This window comes from Mesoplodon mirus (assembly GCF_964341445.2).
Source record: "Mesoplodon mirus genome assembly, chromosome: 4".
In the NCBI taxonomy this organism is placed as follows: domain Eukaryota; kingdom Metazoa; phylum Chordata; class Mammalia; order Artiodactyla; family Ziphiidae; genus Mesoplodon; species Mesoplodon mirus.
In genome coordinates, this window is record NC_138979.1 from 158,289,214 (window position 1) to 158,296,298 (window position 7,085).

The window sequence follows — 7,085 nt, forward strand, 5'->3', positions numbered from 1 at the left end:
CTTGGGGATTAGTTTTTAATCTTCATCTTAGTCAGTTGTTCTATTTTTTAGGAATAGTATAATTGTACTATAAGATATACATTTAAATGAAAATCAAATATAATACATGGCAAACAGCCAGGGAGCCGAGTTACTACAATAAAGATTTGTTTGAAACCCACCTGAGGTACAGAACAGCTGTGGTTTCTAGGTAGTTGCATTTAAAGTATTTAATTCTTCTCCTCTTCTTGGTTAAAGAATACTTTTTCTTCTTCCCAGAAAGAGATATTCCTTATCAAATTATATATGATCCACCCTCATGCTGGGGTACATAGAAAAGAGACAAGGGCCCATTTCCTTTATGGTCATGTGCCTGGAGAATCTTGGGAAATTCCAGATAAAGAGTGGATTCTGTCATCTGCAGCTCATAAATCCTCCAGAGTTGCTCCCAACTTCTCCATGGCTTCTTGTACAGTCTCAGCCTCTGAAGGCAAGAAGAATGAGGGTTGGTTCCTCCCTTGGCTTGCTCAGAATTTTCCAGAGTAAGTGCATGTTGGGGCCAGGGCAGGGTGCCTCTTCTCTTTCTCTCTACAGCAAGAATCCTCAAACTCTAGGGTGTCAGAACCACCTGAATTACCCACAGAGCTTGGTACATCGCTGATTTTCAGCTCCCATTGCTGGAGTTTCTGATTCAGCAGAACTTTGGGGATGAGGAACCTGCATTTTAACCCGTACATCAACAAGATGTATATGTTAGTTAGATGTATAGGTAGACAGATAAGCAGGCCATTAGTTAATATCTGAAATATCCTAGAGGAATGCCTATTCCAGGAGTAGTTAGGGAGTTCATAGTGACTCTCATCTAAAGCCTGTGTGTGCTGGGGGAGGGGTTGGGTGCTTACTAAACGCAGCTTCAATTATCTTTATCTGCCATCACAGAGGATTTGTTAATTAGCACAATGCACATTAGAAATATTTTTTCATTGTGAAATGAGAGGGACCCAGGTCTTCGAGATCTGTTGCCCATAGGGCTGAGAAGAAGATGAGCCTAAGGTACCCATACCCAAGACATACCCAAGACAGCACAGCAGCCTTATCATCAGACCCCAATATTGAGGATTTACTTCTGGTTGCTGCTGGGTTCACAGTTTGCTGTGGAATAATCATGTTCCTTATAAACGAGGAGAGTTGTAATGTCAACAGTGTGGGGAGGGTCAAGATGGAAGGAAAACTGAACCACTGAGGGTGGGGGCTGCTGAGGAGAGCTGAGGGTTGAGTGTACATGATGGAGCTGAAGTCTACCGAAGAGAAAGAGGTAGGAAATAAAGACTATCTGAAAAAGAGGCCAGAATGGGAAAAAAATAGGAATAAGACAGTGTTTTGAGTTCATTAAAATGAACTCAAAACCTTTTTTTATAATTCTTTCTTGCAAATTGTGAAAAGATCAACATGGGGCAATCACCCTTAGAATAGCATTTCTGATTAGGATATTTTAAATGCTAATTGCCTGCTTATGTGTATATTAATCCTAATAGAAGTACTTATATCTTGCTGAAATGCAGGTTAAAATGCATTCGTTTCTGATGTCCCAGTTGGATGCCTCATAAGAGAGACTAGAACAGTGATTTTCAGTGGGAGAGGAAGGCCCATGGGCATGTATCAGGATATCTGTGTGTGTGAGTATGTGTAATTAACACAAATTATTTGCTTCTAGGATTCTCTCAAGCTTTTTGACCCTGTTTTGCTTTCTGCAGACACTGTCATTGCTATAGGAAATCATCTAAGTTCCATGACTTTAAATCCCACCTATTTTATATCTGCAGCCCTCATTTCTCCCTCAAAGGACTGAGATGAACATACAACTTCCCAACAGACATGTCAAGACAACACGGCCCCGGACTGAGTACTGGTCTCCAGCACACCTGTTGCATCTCATTGTTCTTCACCTTGGTAAATGGTACTATCCTTTTTCCTCATTTTTAAAGTTAGAATCATTCTTGACTCCTCTTTTTTTTTTTTTTTTTTTTTTTTTTTGCGGTACGCGGGCCTCCCACCGCTGAGGCCTCTCCCGTTGCGGAGCACAGGCTCCAGACGCACAGGCTCAGCGGCCATGGCTCATGGGCCCAGCTGCTCCGTGGCATGTGGGATCTTCCCAGACCGGGGCATGAACCTGTGTCCCCTGCATCGGCAGGCGGACTCTCAACCACTGCGCCACCAGGGAAGCCCTTTGACTCCTCTCTTTTTCTCACAATCTTTATCCAACCTATCAGCAAGTCTTATCAGCTAAATCATATCCTGAACTCAACCACTGCTCATTACTCTCACCTCTATCACTCTAATCCAAGACAAAATACCATCCTCCCTTGCCGTGCTGGTTTACTACAATAGCCACCGTCCTTGTGCTCCCTCCTTCATAGTCTATTCTAAACACAGCAGCTAGAATTTAAATAATAAATATGATTGTGTTATTCTCCTACTCAAAGCCCCCAACAGCTTTCCATTGCCCTTAAAATAACATCCGAAGTATCAGGGCCTCAAGGTCTGCTGTGATCTGAACCCCAGGCATTTCTCTGAACATATCTCCTCCTCTTTTTTAAAAAAAATTTTATTGCAGTATAGTTGATTTACAATGTTATATGTTAGTTTCAGGTCTACAGTAAAGTGAATCTGTTTTACATATCCATACATCCACTCTTTTTTAGATTCTTTTCCCATATACACCATTACAGAGTATTGAGTAGCGTTCCCTGTGCTATACTGTAGGTCCTTATTAGTTATCTCTTTTATATATAGTTGTGTGTCTTTCTACTCTTTCTTCCTTGTATATTCTGCTGTTCTTTAACAGGCCAAGCTCATTCTCACCTCAGAGCCTTTGCAAAAGCTGTTGCTTCTGTCTCAGAAGGATTTAACCTAGATATCTGCATGGCTCACCTCCCCTCACCTTCAGGCTATGCTCAAATATCGCTTATCATAAAAGCCTTCTGTAACCTCCTGCTCTAAAATAACGTTATCCAGCTTTATTTTCCTTATGACATTATTATTATCTGACAATACATTTATTCTATTCTTTCTTTCTCTTTTAACCTTCCATACTACAACGTAAGCTCTACGAGGACAGGCTTTTCATCTGTTTTGTACATGGTATATTCCTAGCACCTAAACTGTGCCTGATATTTAGTAAGAACTCAGTAAATATTTGTTAAATGAAGTAAGAAACTCTCAAAACCATCCTAAGCAGTTGAGGTGATACACTTTAAGCAATAAATCACAAAAGCCTTATACCTTTCAAAATATTCTGTGGCCTTAAAACTTAACCAATTTTTTTGGAATAATTTTTAGACTTACAGAGAAGTTACAATGATAGTACAGAATGTTTACATATCCTTCACCCAGCTTTCCCTAATGTTAACATCTTACATAACCATGGTACATTTATCAAAGCTGAGAAATTAGCACAGCTGCAATACGGTTAACTGAACTACAGACTTCATTTAGGTATCACCAGTTTTTCCACTAATGTCCCTGCTGTATTGCAGATCCAGTGCAGGATACTACATTGTATTTAGTCACCATGTGTCTTTAGTCTCCTCTAATCTATGCCATTTTCTCTTTAGTCTCCTCCAATCTATCTCATTTTCTCTTTGTTGACCTTGACAGTTTTGAACAGCACTGGTCAGGCATTTTGGAGAATGCACTACCATGCTCTTTTTATTTGTTTGCCACAAAAGCCAATGTGATAGGAAACCAACAAAAGGGAACCCCAGCACCCATTGAAAATTTTGCTATAGCTTACCTTCCACAGGCTCCTATGAGAGCAGGAACTTATTCACATTAAGTAGGAGATTGTGGAGGCTGAGGAGATCAGGAGAGCAGGGATTAAGAACCAAGAAGCTTTTTACCAGAAGCTCCCAGCAGATTTTCCATCACGTTCCATTGGTTATATAACATGGCCACAGAAATGGAATCACTATGATTAGCTTAATCCAATGAAGATTCACTCTGGTGAAGGTGGGACTGGGTCCTCTTCCCTGACTCATGCTACTAGAAGGGAGAGAAGCCAACAAAGATGAAGGAGGAAACTGAGGGGCTTCAGGGATGGGGACCGGACAGGGAATGGGTTTGGTAGACAACAAAAAATGTCTGTTACAGAGTCTATTTTTATATTCTGTGTACCAGTAATGTTTGAATGGGGCATGGCCTCCTAGGAGAATAACATATCAGAAGTGTGATACTTGTCAAAAGATGGCTGGTGTGTATAAACAAACTGGTATATCTATACAATGAAACACTACGGGCACTCAAAATGAATGGACTGCTGGTACATGCAACATCATAGATGAATCTCAAAGGCATTATGCCAACCAAAAGAAGCCTGACAAACAACTGTATACTGTATGTTTTCAATTATATGACATTCTAGAAAAGGCACAATCATAGGGACGGAAGACAGATAAGTGGCTGCCCAGTGAGGGTGGAGGGAGGTGATTGGATGCAAAGGGGTATGAGGGAACTTTTGGGGCTGGTGAAAATGTTCTACAGATTAAAGATAAAACAACTATTGGGTCTTGGGTGATGGCATGAAAAGGGACAAAAGGACATGACATTGCGGGAAAGTTCTTTTCAAGCATAGGGTACAGTTCTGTTGTCTTGAGAAGGAGTCATCGACCTAGGCTTTGGTTTGGGCAAATGGTGCAAATTTCATTTCTGTGTTCTTTGGAACATCAGTTAGGAGTTGGCAAACACAAGACTCTGCAGAGGGCTGAGAATACCCTATGAGCTGAACTCTGGTTCTTAAATATTTGCAAAAGCTCATAAATTAATTAAAATACAGTTCTATTAAGACAAAAGCTTTGCCACGTTTTACAGAGGGTGTTATGTGTTCAGTTTCACAGAGGGTTTTACAGAGGGTGTTATGTGTTCAATCTGGGGGGGCTACCTGTTTGTAACTGACAGATTTTGCCTCAATAAAGGAATTTTCTAGTAGAAGTACATCACTGACATTTACCATGGTCCTAATCAAACATGCCTGTAACTGGTTATCAAAACCGAGGGAATCCCAGAACCTAGGAATTCAGGGGGACAGGGTAGACGTGAGGAACAGATATCTTTGGCTGAGGTGACGTGTCCAATATTTCAAGGCACATCACACAAACAGCTGCCTATTCTGTGATGATTCTAACCACAAGATCCTGGATGGCAGTGCCTGAAATAATGCCTAGGAGGTGATCTGATGAAGAAGCTTGGTCTGAAAAATTGGTGTGAAGAGAATCCCATGGTTCGTTTGGGGCTGGTGTAGGTTTTTAAAAACTTGTTATTGTTGATGTAAATTTTCTCCCATGTGCTCTGGTTGTACACATACGTATCCCTGCATCTTGATTATTGAGCACTGGGACTTTGTAAATATGCATTCCAATCTGAGTAACATTACTCCTGAGTTTCAAAACATTACCATTACAGCCCCAAGATATAAACACATCCATTCCCAGACACGTGATTTTCAAAGCTGCAAATTAAGTACTAAACTGTATTAACTGTGCTGGAAAGAGAAAAAAAATCCCCTTTATATTGTACTTAGCTTGCCTATCATAGACCCCTCCTGAGAAGGAGGTTATGCAATTAGTAGTAACAGAAACACTGGGCAGGCTACAGGTTGGTCACAAGTTGTTGGAGGATGTCATGGAGAAGATGTGACCTCCGGTTGACTTCTGAGCTGAACCTGGGCAATCAGAGGCCCCTCACTGCCTCCCCGTCCTTGGAATGTACAATCTGAGCACATTCTCACAGTGTTCCAAGACCGCTGCCTTGGCTGAGGCAAGGTGTTGTTGAGACCATCTGGAGGGTATACATGACTAAACCCAGGTAAGGTCTCTGTGTAAACTTTTAAGATTCTGGCGGGGCGTGGGAATCTACTTGCCTTACAGCTGCCCAAGGTAAGCCTCTTATGTAAGTTTCCTTGGTTGTTAAAACTGCCACCTGCCAATCTGGAGGGGTCTGTCTCTTTCTTCAGTCTCTCCCTGCCCTCCGTGTATGGTGCCAGTTTTCAAACCAACACAAATATTTGTTCAAAGGCAGATTCCCAGGTCCCATCACTAGAAATTTTAACTCAGCAGATCTGAGGAGGTACTTGAGAATCTTTACTGCTAAGTTTTAATAAGTACCGCAGGTGATACAGATGCTGTGGCCTTCAAGAAAGACCCTTTGGAGAAAGACCCCTTTCTAAAATATCTAAAGAGGAAATTTATTTTCTTTCAGGCTTTAACAGGGGGCAAAACCTAACTCAGAATCTTTTTTTCCTTTTATTGCCAAAGTGCACAGAAAACAGCTCTTAATTCTCAGAAAAGAAGACAACATTAAAGAGTGAGAAAAAGGAAAGGTGGGGGCTTGAGGAAAAGCAGCATCAGCTGTCAAGTATCACAAATTCAGAGTCCTGGGAAATAGGCCACATGGTACCAGACTCATTATCCTCCCCAAATCCACTGCCATAAACTCATGCACCAAATGCATTGATACTAACCATAATTTCCTACCTTCTCCTGCCAATACAATTATTGAAACTAAGTTGTCACTCATTTTCATTCTTCTGTTCAATTTGTCATGCAGTTTGAGAGTCATACCACAATCAATTCTATTACATACTTTTCTGCAACTCCTGACTTGATAATGAAGTAATAAAAGGATTCAAGATTTTAACTATAAACTTATTTTATTTTATACTTTAGATGAGTTTTGGGAAAGACCCTTATATGCAGCACGCCCTTAAGAAATAATTGCTGAGTGAATGAATGAAATGTTGGGCTGAATCCCATTGTATATATTCCCGAAGTAGTAGACCAAACCATATTTTCCATACAGCTCACAGGGAGTTGATTCTTAAAGGAAACCCATGGTGAACATTTTTTGAAAAGAGAAGATGGTTTTTTTGGGTAATGTATCTTTTAAAAAAATCTTTTATTTTGAAATCATTTTAAATTACAAAAAAGTTGCAAAAATAGTTCAAAGAGCTCCCTTATACCCTTCGAGTTGTTAACATTTCTGAACCATCTGAGATTAAGTTGCAGATGTGATGCCCCATTTACCCCCTCATACTTCAGTGTGTACTTTCTAAA